We start from the raw sequence: 15,884 nt of genomic DNA on the forward strand, positions 1-15,884 counted from the left end.
CACCTGCTTCAAGGACTGGAGAAGTATGCAGTGGCATACTTGGATGACATTGCCATCTTCAGTTCCTGCTGGGATGAACACCTGCAGCATCTACAGGAGGTGCTCAGGCGAATTCACCAAGCAGGCCTGACCATAAAGCCTGGAAAGTGCCAGATGGGCAGGAGCGAGGTCCGCTACCTGGGGCACTGGGTAGGCAGTGGCTTCATGAGGCCAGAGCCTGGGAAAGTGGATGGAATCACATCCTGGCCCACCCCCAGGACCAAGAAGCAGGTGAAAGTACAAGTAGAAGCACATGGAAAAACCAAGGTTTCTTTGTGCCTGCAAAGTAAAAATGATAGCACTGATTAATGATAGAAGTGGGTCAAATACATTTTTGGCATGTGCCTTGGTAGATCTACCAGCCAGTGAGTTCTAGATTCCAGAACCAGCACAATTGGGAAATGGATTACTACTTAACTGGGTCACCCAGCTACCCCATGCTTATACTTTAATGAACCCCCATGTCACGCTGAGCATAACGATATGAGTGGCGTCTTTTTATGAGGTTCCTATGCCGAGATATGTGGGATGATGTTTTTCATATACTGAAGAAAGAGAAGTGCATTCCATAGCTCTGCCCACCCCATGAGGTCAGCTACGACAGGCTGTGCAATCTGTCCTGATGATTTTGAGAAGGTCCCCTCCCCCGAAACCACATGGCGTACCATTGAATGATATGAAATAACTGTAAGTTGATTTTAACCTTTAATCCCTGTTATTTTTGTAATTGTCTGTACATACGATACTTGTCTTCTTTTATAATATCTTTTTACTCTTTTGCAAACACTGCCTACCTTTTGGAGTAAAATATATAAAATTACTAGCTTTGTTTCTCCTTGCTCTATAACGTACTGCCACGTCCTCTGAAGTAAAATTACGCTACTGATTGGGTTGGCTCCTGACCCATTATTAAGAGATAGGAGCTGGTGGCAGCAGAATTGTCCTGCGCTTTTGGGGAAACTGACAGCAACGGCCACATTGATAATTATTGTTCCCGCCTGAGTGGGAGTAGTTTTATCTCCCTCACTGCAGTGTGCCCATTAGCCAGTACATAGTAAGGCAGCCTTTCTGGTGACTAATCATCCTAGGTGCAATACCCTGTCTGACCTGGGGGTAAGGGGGGTGCCAGAGAGCTGCAAGTTCCAAACCGGAACTGGGAAGTGGGATATAGATAAATCCCCTTCAGAAAAGAATCGGGGCCAACCAAACACCCCCGGTTTATGACATATTGGTGTCAGCGATGGGGATGATAAAGTTATCCCTCTGTGATTTGTGACATATGGCCTGTATTTTTTTATTTTTTACCCCCAAGAGTGTATAGACCTAGAGTAGCAGACAGCCAAAAAAGTGGAATGTAGGTCTGAAAAGCAACTATTTGGAGAGCACAGATAGACCAGGAGTCTGACGGAGATAACAGACTATTCAATACGCGGCCTGTAGTTTTTTTAATTTTTTACCCAAAAATGGTGTATAGACCTAAGGTAGCAGACAGCCAAAAAAAGTGAAATGTAGACCTGAAAAGCAACTATTTGTAGAACACAGATAGATCTGGCATCTGGCCGAGATAGAACACTGTTAAATATGTGGCCTGGATTTTTTGGGGCCCACCAGAATTGTGTCAATTGTGTCATTGTGTGACTGATGTCTCCATTCCTTCTCCTGAACTTTCCATTAATCTCCTGGATACCTTTTCTGGAGATAAAAATAAGTTTTGGGTATTTAAGAAGGGATGTAAATTGCTGTTTTCCCTGTGACCTCGTTCTTTGGGCGACGAGGGTCAAAGGGTGGGGATTATCATATCTCTGAATACCAGAAAGACAAAAACAGACGGCACTGCCAAAAACGACTGGGCTACTCAATGTGATCACAGGTGTATAATACAACCTGAATGGTTGTTTGCCATACTTCTCAATCTTGGGTGCTCTTCCAGAAAAAACTTAATGGTCCACTTATGCATGTAAGAAAAAGGAGAAGGCACTCACCGATCTGAAATTTCTTGCTTTATTTAATCTTCATTTAAATATTCATGGCCGGGAGAGTGAGGAACGGAGCTGTGTGTGAGCAGGAACAGACAAATCTGCTCACACACAGCTTCGTTTCTCACTCTGCCGGCCATGAATTTTTAAATGAAGATTAAATAAAGCAAGGAATTTCAGATCGGTGAGTGCCTTCTACTTTTTCTTACAGGCATAAGATTATCATATCTCTGTTGAGAGAGGGTCCGCAGGCGTAGTTTTTTCTCTTTCTTCTACTCCTCCTGAGAGAATGTCTGTGGATCGGTTCTTCAAGGCCCTGGGCAGATTTATGATGAACCTGATCATGTGAGATTGGCTGAGGACATGATTGTGAGTCTTTCCTAGGGGAAGCGCTCGGCTGAAAAATATTGTTCTGAATTTAGGCATTGCACCGCAGAGGTATCCTGGGATGACTCTGCCCTCAGGGGGTTGTTCCACAGAGGATTATCCAAACATCTAAAGGAAGCTCTGGCCCTGCACCCGCCACCTGACTCCCTCGAGGAGGCCATGACAGAGGTCGTCTGTAAGGACCGCAGACTTTGCGAGAGGGAAGTGGTGCAACGGGAAGCCCTTTTGTTTCCTATTGAAACTGAAGTTTACTTGTCTGTTGAACCCATGGAGGTTGGAGCAATTTCAGTTAAGGAGAAGGAGAGGAGATGCCGTAAGTATAACAAGCTCTGCTTCTACTGTGGGGACCCGGGATACTGGAGGAGTGACTGCCCATCCAGCCCCCAGTATTCTAAGGTGTCGGGAAACACCTACAGTAGGTCTGGGTAACTGTCGAGGAGGTTACCCAGACCCCCAGGTACATTTTTCCTCAGCTTGCAAATTGTTTCTTCAGGTGTAACTTGGTGTGAATAACTGTCTATTTTCTACTATGGCTTTTTAGACTCTGGGTCATCTGTTAACCTTATTGACTCAAAATTGATGACTCATTGCAAGATAGGGACAGCTAGGTTAAATGCTTCCATGAAAGTGGTAGCTATCAACTCTATTATGCTCACCAAGGACGGGTCACTTTTGTTTCTGAGGTATTCCTCCTCAAGGTGGGTTCAGCACACTTGGAGCACATAGCCTGTTTTGTTCTGGACAATTTACCTGCGGCGTTGGTTCTGGGGTTTCCCTGGTTACTATTATTATTATTATTTATTATTATAGCGCCATTTATTCCATGGCGCTTTACATGTGAGTTGTCACAACCCTTTCATTAATTGGGTAGCTCGGGAGATTGTTCATTGGGGTCCGAACAGTGTTAACTAATGTCTGAAATCTATATCTGTGTCATATGTCAGTCTGGAGGGTATTCCGGAGTACCTGAAGGACTTTGAAGACTTGTTCTCCGAAAGCGAGGCTGAGGCTCTGTCACCCCACTGCCCCTTCGATTGCACTATTGACCTGATTCTGGTTGCCATATTGTCCAAGGCCCATTGGTTCAATCTCTCAGGTCCTGAGTGGGTTTCTATGAAGGAGTATATTTCTGAGAGTTTCTGTAAAGGGCACATTCACCCTTCTGTTTCTCCTGTTGCAGCCAGTTTCTTTTTTGTAACGAAGAAGGATGGTGGTCTTCGCCCTTGCCTTGACTTTTGGGAAATTAATAAGATCATTGTTCGAAACACATATCCACTTCCTCTGATTCCTGATTTGTGTAACCAACTTTCTGGGCCAAATGGTTTTCTAAACTGGATTTACAGGGTGGTCTATAATTTGATATGGGTACCAGAGGGGGATGAGTGGAAGACGGTGTTCCTCACATCTGAGGGTTTGTTCGAAAATCTTGTTATGCCCTTTGGTTAGACCAATGCCCCAGCAGTCTTTCAGAATTTTATCAATTCTGTGTGTTCTGACTTTATTGGACGTTTTGTGGTAATATATCTTGATGATATCCTCATTTATTCATCTGATAAGCAAACTCATCTTGATCACCTGTGTTTTTTCTCCAGAGGCTCAGTGAGATTCAACTCTTTGCTAAATTGGAAAAATGCTCTTTTTGGTTCAAGAACTGTCATTTTTGGGGTTCATTGTTTTAGAGTAGGGGTTTCGCATGGATCACAAGAAGGTTCGGGCCATCATTGATTGGGTTCAAACCCGAGATTTGAAGGGTTTGCAGCGCTTCTTGGGATTCGCTAAATACTATCGAAGATTTATCAAAGCGTTTTCACAGGTGGTCAAAACCCTCACTGATCTGACACGTAAAGGAGTGATGTTAAAAATTGCTCTAATGCAGCCGTAATGTCATTTCTGTCATTAAAAAGCATTTCATGTCTGCTCTGGTTCTGGTTCAAATGGATACATCCAAACCTTTTATTGTTGAGGTCGATGCTTCAGAGGTGGGGGCGGGGGCAGTGTTGTTTCAGGGGCCCACCACTTTGACCAATTTGAGACCCTGTGCCTTCTTTTCCAAGAAGTTCTCTCTGGCTGAGAAAAACTATGATGTGGGCAATCGGTAGCTTCTTGCTGTTAAGTTGGCTTTTGGGGAATGCAGGCATTTTTGGAGGGTGCTATTCATCCTATTACTGTGGTGACCGACCATAAGAACCTGGCTTACATTGAATCGGCCAAAAGGCTGACTCCTAGGCATGCCAGGAGGTCACTTTTTTTTTTTAGTTTGTTTGTGCAGCATGTGGTCCATTTACATGGAGTGCTGTTGAATGTTGTGTCTGACTGTGGTGTTCAGTTTGTTTCCAAGTTCTGGAGGGCGTTCTGTAAAAGGTTGGGCATTACCTTATCCTTCTCTTCCGCATACCATCCAAAGACCAATGGTCAGACAGAGCGAACCAATCAATCCTTGGAGCAAATTCTGCGTTTTTTCTCCAATTCTCGACAGGATGATTGGAGTAATGCTTTGCCGTTGGCTGAGTTTGCATTTAACAACCGTGTGAGTCAATCCACTGGTATGTCCCCTTTCCTGGCAAACTATGGTTTTAGTAACCATTTCAGGGAGTTCTCACATTTGGACTCCGAGTGTCCTGGGGGTCGATGGGGCAGTACGGCATTTGAAAAAATTGTGGCTGGTGATCCAGAGGAATATCGAGAAAAGCCCAGAGGAAGTATAAGTTCTTTGCTGGTAAGAAACAGTTTGCGGGGCCAATGTTCCTGGTTACGGAGAAGCTGTAGTTGTCTACTTGGAACATTAAACTTAAGGTTCCGTCAGCTAAATTGGGACCTAAATTTATTTGCCTGTATGAAATCACTGAGGTCATTAATCCTGTGGCTTTTAGGTTGCGGCTTCTACCTTCCTTCAAGATCCCCTATGTTTTTCATAGGACTCTTCTGAAACCGTTGGGGGCAGTAGAGGAAGAGCCTTCGACATCTGCTGAACCGGTCTTGGTGGATGGTCACATGGAGTACGAGGTAGGGCGCATTGTAGATTTCCATTGGGTTCGCTGTACCTTGCAGTATTTAGTACATTGGAACGGGTATGGTCCTGAGGATCACTCGTGGGTCCCGGTTCATTCCGTCCATGCTGATCGTTTGGTCCGGTCATTTCATGCCAGGTATCCTGGGAAACCTGGGGGTTTGGTGGCCCCCCGTTGAGAGGCGGGTACTGTCATGACACAGGATGGGGTTTTTCTCCCATCCTGATCAGGCAGGGGTTAACCTTGTTTAGCCTCTCTTTGGTTCAGGGAGAGCTTTTTAGGTCTGCTGCTAGCCTGGTTCTGTGTCAGTGATACTTTTGCTTACCCAGCTTGAGTTGTTGACCAAGGTTATCTTTCTGATATCATTGTGCCTCTGTGTGCTTGTGTATCCAGTTTATGACCTGGCTTAGACTCTGTTTCTGCCTCTTGATTCGGTACCGCTATGTACTCTTGAGCTCTGACGCCTGGCTCTGTCTTTGACCACTCCCTGTCTTGTTCTTTTGCCCTGCTCTGCCATCTGGCTACCAACCTCAGCTTGTCTCCCATCATCCTTCTGTCTCGTCCTTGGCTACTGCTCATCTTCCCGGCTTCTGACCTTGGCTTGCCTGACTACGTACCCATCGTTCACCTAGCTGTCAGTTCTTGTTGGTTCTCAGGGTTTTGCTCCACCCCCCATGCCTTCCCAGCAGCACGTGATCTGCCAGGTCCTGCTCTGCTTTCCCTCGAGCACTGAAGTGTCCGTGCATTCTCTGGCTGTCCTACGTTTCACGTGCGGTGATCCATTATAAGACACATTGTGTGTGTATGTGTGTCTTTACACACCCTATCCTCAACCATAACATAACATTAACCCCAGCACAACCCTAACCCAAACACAACAACGTAACCCCAACACAACTCTAACCCTAGACTCAACCCTAACCGTAGCACAAACCCTAGCCCCAACTCTAGCCCTATCCCCAACCCTAACCCTAGCCCCAATCCTAACTCTAGTTCGAACCCCAACACTAGCCTCAACCCTAACTTTAGCCCCAACCTAACCCTAGCTCTAACCTCAACCCTAACTCTTACCCTAGCCCCCACCCTAACCATAACGATAAAAAATATTTCTTTTATTTTATTATTTTTACCTAACTAAGGAAGTTTGAGTTACTATTTCTTTCATTTTGATCACTGTGATAGGGTCTATCACAGTGATCAAAATTAACCAATAGGAAAAATCTCCTATTGTTGCCAGGTGTCAGCCTGCAGATCTCGGAGGGTGCACTGTGCATGCGCCCTCCATTTTCTTCCAGGAAGAAGACACTGAGGGGCCGGGGGACAGAGCCGGAGGGTCCAGGGATACCCAATATCAGAGGAGAGAAATGAATGGGAAATCAGGCTTTTTTTTTTTCGTCGTTATTCCATGAATAATGGTGATCACGAGCCTGGGGACAGTAAAAACCAACCTGAATAATGATCTCCGGAGATTTTCTGACGCTGGGGATGCTGTAACCTTATTTCTCAGTGCTGTTGAAAAGCAGCACTGAGGAATAAGAGCCCTTAACTGCCGCCGGTTAAAAGGCATATTGGCAGTCGATAAAGGGTTAAATTGTGCACACACAGGCCTGGACAAGCACTCTCTCCCTCCAATAAGAACTGTTCTTGAGCTGTGCAATTTCATCAGTGTGCCGAGGCTGGTGGTGCTTGTAATTATATAACCCCTGATGATGTAATGCGGCCAGCAATTCACAGTAATGACATTGCCAATATGACTATGACATTACCGTGACTCGCAGGCAATTCCCACATGCTTATTGGCTATGTTACAGGCCCCAAACATGCGGGGCAGGTATTCAAGTTTCAAATTCGTCATTGTCGTCGTGTGCCAATCACAACCAAGCGCCCATATACTTGCACGATATCCGAGTATCACTGAGCACGTTCGCTTCTCCCTAAAGTCTTACTGAATTGGCACTTCTGAAAAGTAGCGTGCACACATGTCCGCCTTACCAGTAAGTAAGGGATTGGATTAAGATTTCTGGCCCCTTGATTGGCAAAAACACTTTGATGAATTGGGACTTTTATGTGATCAGATGTAAGGATTCTACCAGAATAAGGTTAACATTTCTCAGTTAAGAAGTTTCTAAAGGATTAATCTGATATCCTTTCTGCTTTATAGTTTATGAATAGGGAATTTAGTCCAGAAAAGCAACATTTAATCACACCCTGCTTGTTTACAATCTTAGCACATTCACTGAAAACAGAACATAAATCGTAAGGCGATGGAGCCAGTAGTCTGTTCTGGTATGTTGTATGAGCAGCAGGTGGCAGCCAAACACAGAGTAATGCAGCACCCGATGGTCAGGATTTGGGAGGTATTACAGAGAAATCATAGTTCCCACAGATTACATTTGTGTTTTTAATGTGTTGACATCTTTCCCAAAAAAAATCGGTAACAGGACTCTTTAATTTTTGACAATGTTTAGTGTCCCTGCTTTTAGACTCCCACTGATGTGACCTTTACGACATGTCTCATTGACATGACGTGCCATTACCCTCCAAAAATGGAAAATATATTATGTACTTTAATGTTACAATTTATAAATTATGTGGCTATCATAAGAATAGCAACAATATATTAAGAAAGACATGGAAAATTGCCTAAAAAATAGTAAGACCAAAACCACAAAAATATAATTTATGTATTTATATAACCCAGTTTGCAGTAACACAATGTGCAAATATTCTATACTTTTTGGGTCCTCCCAAAAAAACAAAGTTACATTGTCTGGTCTTTTGTAAATGTCGCCCCCAAAATTTGCAAGCTACTACAAAACCTTAGATAGTAATTTTATACAGCGCAATAAATAATATTTGGAACATGCACAAAATATTCAAAAGATTGGAGAAGGCTGAATATTTAACTATTATTTCACCAATATATAGACACCCCTCATTTTAATTAGTTCCAGGTAATGGAATATGCAGAAATGAAATTATCAGTTTGATTTAAATTATTACTTATTCTTGGATTCGATCTATGATGCATGAAATAAGTATGTGAATTAGTGAAAGTTGCTATTATATATATATATATATATATATATATAAATATATATATATATATATATATCTGATCAAACAAGACGTGGGGTATGTAGCTTTACACCTATAGCAACAAGCAGAAATAGCTACTTCTTGAGTGTACGCAGCATGTCAACCAGAGCACCAGACATGGCTGGAATTACCCTTGGGACATCTTCTTAAAACTCACAATTTGTAGATTCCAGTATATTATGTGAAAAAATCTTCTTTAGGTTAACTCATTTCTTTACAGAAGAAATTCACAAGTCTGAAGTTTTTACAAACCTATAGTACATTCCCAGACCAGGAGTGTCCCTGCACCAGTCACTTCTATGTGCTAGGCTACATATATATAATATATATATATATATATATATATATATATATATATATATATATATATATATATATATACTAGCTGTACTACCCGGCTTCGCCCGGGTTAATAACTGCTGTTAGCAAAATAGAATGTGTTGACACAAAAACCACAAAACAAATACATAGAAATGTAATTATTAAAAGGCAAAAAATAAGCTAATACAAGCATTTCACAACATATATTAGCTTTGTTATACTGAGAATGTCCTTTGTTGCCTACATTAAACAATCAGAGCTCAGATTAATTAACTGTAGCTAAATAGAAGCTGAGCTGTGATTGGTTTTTATTGGCAGCCTGATAAATCCCCAGCCAATAGGAAGCCCTCCCCCCTGGCAGTATATATTAGCTCACTCATACACACAATAGACAGGTCATGTGACTGACAGCAGCCGTATTTCCTATATGGCACATTTGTTGCTCTTGTTGTTTGTCTGCTTATTAATCAGATTTTTATTTTTGAAGGATAATACCATTAGGGCGAGTTTCATGTGTCAAGTTGTGTGAGTTGAGTTGCGTGTGGCACCATGCGTGTAGCAACTTTTTGTGTGTCGAGTTGCATGTGACAGGTTAGTGTAGCAAGCTGTGTGCAGCAAGTTTTGCGCATGGCGAGTTTTGCGCGTGGCGAGTTTTATGGTGGTGCGTTTTGAGTATGTGCAAGTTTTGTGTGAAGCAACTTTTGCATGTGTTGCAACTTTTGTGCATGTGGCAATTTTTCCGCGTGTGGTGAGTTTTGCACGTGGTCAGTTTTCCATGTTGTGAGTTTTACACGTGTGGAGAGTTTTGCGTGAGCCTAGTTTTGCATGTGATGAGTTTTGCATGTGTCGAATTTTGCGCGTGGCGAGTTTTGAGTGGTGACTTTTGTGTTTCGACTTTTATGTGGTGAGGTTGGTGTATGTGTGAAATGTGTGCTGAGGGTGGTATATGTGTTCAAGCATGTGGTAGTGTGTGGCACGTTTTGTGTGTGTGTTCATATCGACGTGTGTGGTGAGTATCCCATGTCGGGGCCCCACCTTAGCAACTGTACGGTATATACTCTTTGGCGCCATCGCTCTCATTCTTTAAGTCCCCCTTGTTCACATCTGGCAGCGGTCAATTTGCTTCCAACACTTTTCCTTTCACTTTTTTCCCCATTATGTAGATAGGGGTAAAATTGTTTGGTGAATTGGAACGCGCGGGGTAAAAATTTCACCTCACAACATAGCCTATGACGCTCTCGGGGTCCAGACGTGTGAATGTGCAAAATTTTGTGGCTGTAGCTGCAACGGTGCAGATGCCAATCCCGGACATACACACATACATACATTCAGCTTTATATATATATATATATATATATATATATATATACTAGCTGAAGAGCCCGGCGTTGCCTGGGCATAGTAAATATCTGTGGTTAGTTATAGCACGTCACTTCTCTTATTTTCCCATCACGCCTCTCATTGTCCCAATCACATCTTTAATTTTCCCCCTCACATCTCTCATTTTCTCCCTCACACCTCTCATTTTCTCCCTCACTCCTCTCATTCCCGCCTAACACTTGTCATTTCGACCTCACATCTGTCATTTTCCGATCACTACACTATTTTCCCTCACTCCTCTCATTTTGCACTCACACCTTTTCATTTTCACCTCACACCTCTCATTTTCACCTCAGTATATACATGTTTGTCATCTCCCTTATATATAGTATACACCAGTATGTCATCTTCTGTATATAGTATATACCTGTATGTCATCTCCCCTGTATATAGTATATACCTGCTGTGTGTTATCTCCCCTGTATATAGTATATACCTGTATGTCATCTCCTCCTATATATAGTATATACCTGTATGTCATCTCCTCCTATATATAGTATATACCTGTATGTCATCTCCTCCTATATATAGTATATACCTGTTTGTCATCTCCTTCTATATATAGTATATACCTGTATGTCATCTCCTCCTGTATATAGTATATACCTGTGTGTCATCTCCCCTGTATATAGTATATATCTGTGTGTCATCTCCTCCTGTATATAGTATATACCTGCATGTCATCTTCTATATATAGCATATACCTGTATGTCATCTCCTCATGTATATAGTATATACCTGTAGGTAATCTGCTCCTGTATATAGTATATACCTGTGTGTCATCTCCTCCTGTATATAGTATATACCTGTATGTCATCTCCTCCTGTATATAGTATATACCTGTGTGTCATCTCTCCTGTATATAGTATATATCTGTGTGTCATCTCCCCTGTATATAGTATATACCTGTGTGATCTCCTGTATTAGACCTCGTTAACACGTTATTTGCTCAGTATTTTTACCTCAGTATTTGTAAGATAAATTGGCAGCCTGATAAATCCCCAGCCAACAGGAAGCCCTCCCCCTGGCAGTATATATTAGCTCACACATACACATAATAGACAGGTCATGTGACTGACAGCTGCCGTATTTCCTATATGGTACATTTGTTGCTCTTGTAGTTTGTCTGCTTATTAATCAGATTTTTATTTTTGAAGGCTAATACCAGACTTGTGTGTGTTTTAGGGCGAGTTTCGTTTGTCAAGTTGTGTGTGTTGAGTTGTGTGTGGCGACATGCATGTAGCGACTTTTGTGAGATGAGTTTTGTGTGGCAACATGCGTGTAGCAACTTTTTGTGTGTCGAGTTGCATGTGACAGGTTAGTGTAGCAAGTTGTGTGCAGCAAGTTTTGCGCATGGCGAGTTTTGCGCGCGGTGAGTTTTATGTCTGGTGCCTTTTGAGTATGTGCAAGTTTTGTGTGAGGCAACTTTTGCATGTGCTGCAAATTTTGTGCATGTGGCAATTTTTCCGCATGTGCAAGTTTTGCATGTGGCGAGTTTTCCGTGAGGTAAGTTTTGCACTTGTGGCGAGTTTTGCATGAGCCTATTTTTTGCATGTGGCGAGTTTTGCGCGTGGTGAGTTTTGAGCGGCGACTTTTGTGTTTCGACTTTTATGTGGCTAGGTTGGTGTATGTGTGGTGAAATGTGTGCTGAGGGTGGTATATGTGTTCAAGCACGTGGTAGTGTGTGGCGCATTTTGTGTGTGTGTTCATATCCCCGTGTGTGGTGAGTATCCCATGTCGGGGTCCCACCTTAGCAACTGTACGGTATATACTCTTTGGCGCCATCGCTCTCACTCTTTAAGTCCCCCTTGTTCACATCTGGCAGCTGTCAATTTGCCTCCAACACTTTTCCATTCACTTTTCCCCATTATGTAGATAGGGGAAAAAAAGTTTGGTGAATTGGAAAGCGCAGAGTTAAAATTTCACCTCACAACATAGCCTATGATGCTCTCAGGGTCCAGACGTGTGACTGTGCAAAATTTTGTGGCTGTAGCTGCGACGCCTCCAACACTTTTCATTTCACTTTTTCCCCATTATGTAGATAGGGGCAAAATTGTTTGGTGAATTGGAAAGTGCGGGGTTAAAATTTCACCTCACAACGTAGCCTATGACGCTCTCAGGGTCCAGACGTGTGACTGTGCAAAATTTTGTTTCTGTAGCTGCGACGCCTCCAACACTTTTCCTTTCACTTTTTTCCCCATTATGTACATAGGGGCAAAATTGTTTGGTGAATTGGAAAGCGCAGGGTTAAAATTTCACCTCACAACGTAGCCTATGATGCTCTCAGGGTCCAGACGTGTGACTGTGCAAAATTTTGTTGCTGTAGCTGCGACGCTTCCAACACTTTTCCTTTCACTTTTTTCCCCATTATGTAGATAGGGGCAAAATTGTTTGGTGAATTGGAACGCGCGGGGTTAAAATTTCGCCTCACAATATAGCCTATGACGCTCTCGGGGTCCAGACGTGTGACTGTGCAAAATTTTGTGGCTGTAGCTGCGACGGTGCAGATGCCAATCCCAGACATACACACACACACACATTCAGCTTTATATAGTAGATCTTCTATATATATAATTGTCTAAGGGTTTTTCCGTCTGTCTGTCTTTCTGTCTGTCTGTCTGTCTTTCTGTCTGTCTGTCCTGGAAATCTCGCCTCTCTGATTGGTCGAGGCTGCCAGGCCTCGACCAATCAGCGATGGGCACAGAATTGACGTAGAAATCCCGCGTCTCTGATTGGTCGAGGCCGCCAGGCAACGGGCACAGCGACGATGATGTCATAAAGGACGTAGACATCCCACGTCACTGATTGGTTGAGGCCGCCAGGCCTCGACCAATCAGCGACGGGCACAGCGACGATGATATCATAAAGGACGTAGACATCCCGCATCTCTGATTGGTCGAGGCCGCCAGGTCTCGACCAATCAGCATCGGGCACAGCGACGATGATGTCATAATGGTTGCCATGGCAACGATGATGTCATAAAGGTTGCCTCGACCAATCAGCGACGGGCACAGTCTGCCGCGAATTCTGGAATCATCATTGTCCATATACTACGGGGACATGCATATTCTAGAATACCCGATGCGTTAGAATCGGGCCACAGTCTAGTATATATATATATATATATATATGTACATATATATATATATATATATACAGTGGGGCAAAAAAGTATTTAGTCAGTCAGCAATAGTGCAAGTTCCACCACTTAAAAAGATGAGAGGCGTCTGTAATTTACATCATAGGTAGACCTCAACTATGGGAGACAAACTGAGAAAAAAAAATCCAGAAAATCACAGTCTGTTTTTTTATCATTTTATTTGCATATTATGGTGGAAAATAAGTATTTGGTCAGAAACAAACAATCAAGATTTATGGCTCTCACAGACCTGTAACTTCTTCTTTAAGAGTCTCCTCTTTCCTCCACTCATTACCTGTAGTAATGGCACCTGTTTAAACTTGTTGTCAGTATAAAAAGACACCTGTGCACACCCTCAAACAGTCTGACTCCAAACTCCACTATGGTGAAGACCAAAGAGCTGTCAAAGGACACCAGAAACAAAATTGTAGCCCTGCACCAGGCTGGGAAGACTGAATCTGCAATAGCCAACCAGCTTGGAGTGAAGAAATCAACAGTGGGAGCAATAATTAGAAAATGGAAGACATACAAGACCACTGATAATCTCCCTCGATCTGGGGCTCCACGCAAAATCCCACCCCGTGGGGTCAGAATGATCACAAGAACGGTGAGCAAAAATCCCAGAACCACGCGGGGGGACCTAGTGAATGAACTGCAGAGAGCTGGGACCAATGTAACAAGGCCTACCATAAGTAACACACTACGCCACCATGGACTCAGATCCTGCAGTGCCAGACGTGTCCCACTGCTTAAGCCAGTACATGTCCGGGCCCGTCTGAAGTTTGCTAGAGAGCATTTGGATGATCCAGAGGAGTTTTGGGAGAATGTCCTATGGTCTGATGAAACCAAACTGGAACTGTTTGGTAGAAACACAACTTGTTGTGTTTGGAGGAAAAAGAATACTGAGTTGCATCCATCAAACACCATACCTACTGTAAAGCATGGTGGTGGAAACATCATACTTTGGGGCTGTTTCTCTGCAAAGGGGCCAGGACGACTGATCCGGGTACATGAAAGAATGAATGGGGCCATGCATCGTGAGATTTTGAGTGCAAACCTCCTTCCATCAGCAAGGGCATTGAAGATGAAACGTGGCTGGGTCTTTCAACATGACAATGATCCAAAGCACACCGCCAGGGCAACGAAGGAGTGGCTTCGTAAGAAGCATTTCAAGGTCCTGGAGTGGCCTAGCCAGTCTCCAGATCTCAACCCTATAGAAAACCTTTGGAGGGAGTTGAAAGTCCGTGTTGCCAAGCGAAAAGCCAAAAACATCACTGCTCTAGAGGAGATCTGCATGGAGCAATGGGCCAACATACCAACAACAGTGTGTGGCAACCTTGTGAAGACTGACTAAATACTTTTTTGCCCCACTGTATATACATATATACATATAACATTCAGATAGTTTAATGTGACTTGCTAAAGACGATCATAGCAGTATTGTGAGGTTTAGGTGTATACTGATGTATATAGATTGTAAGCACAACGCCCACACCCATAACCCCAAACGGGGAGTGGGTAACACTTCATATAATTAACTAGAACCTACCAGGAACACAGATATATATATTGTGGTCCAAGAAGTGCCATGAAAATATTCATAAAATAAACATATTTTATTTACACATAGATAAAAATACATTTGCATACATATCTATATATATAATTGTCTAAGGGTTTTTCCGTCTGTCTGTCTGTCTGTCTGTCTGTCTGTCTGTCTTTCTGTCTGTCTGTCTGTCCTGGAAATCCTGCCTCTCTGATTGGTCGAGGCCGCCAGGCCTCGACCAATCAGCGACGGGCACAGCATTGATGTAGAAATCCCGCGTCTCTGATTGGTTGAGGCCGCCAGGCCTCGACCAATCAGCGACGGGCACAGCGACAATGATGTCATAAAGGACGTAGACATCCCGCGTCACTGATTGGTCGAGGCCGACAGGTCTCGACCAATCAGCAACGGGCACAGCGACGATGATGTCATAATGGTTGCCATGGCGATGATGATGTCATAAAGGTTGCCTCGACCAATCAGCGACGGGCACAGTCTGCCGCGAATTCTGGAATCATCATTGTCCATATACTACGGGGACATGCATATTCTAGAATACCCGATGCGTTAGAATCGGGCCACAGTCTAGTACACATATAATAGACAAGGTGCCTCTACACAACCAAAGAATGCATATATACATTTAACATTCAGATAGTTTAATGTGACTTGCTAAAGACGATCATAGCAGTATTGTGAGGTTTAGGTGCATACTGATGTATATAGATTGTAAGCACAACGCCCACACCCATAACCCCAAACGGGGAGTGGGTAACACTTCATATAATTAACTAGAACCTACCAGGAACACAGATATATATACTGTGGTCCAAGAAGTGCCATGAAAATATTCATAAAACAAACATATTTTATTTACACATAGATAAAAATACATTTGCATACATATACACATATAATAGACAAGGTGCCTCTACACAACCAAAGAATGCGGTCAGCAACAGTGAAACACTTGCAATATACGCAGAAAG

Source organism: Ranitomeya imitator, chromosome 1, assembly GCF_032444005.1.
Source record: "Ranitomeya imitator isolate aRanImi1 chromosome 1, aRanImi1.pri, whole genome shotgun sequence".
NCBI lineage: Eukaryota > Metazoa > Chordata > Amphibia > Anura > Dendrobatidae > Ranitomeya > Ranitomeya imitator.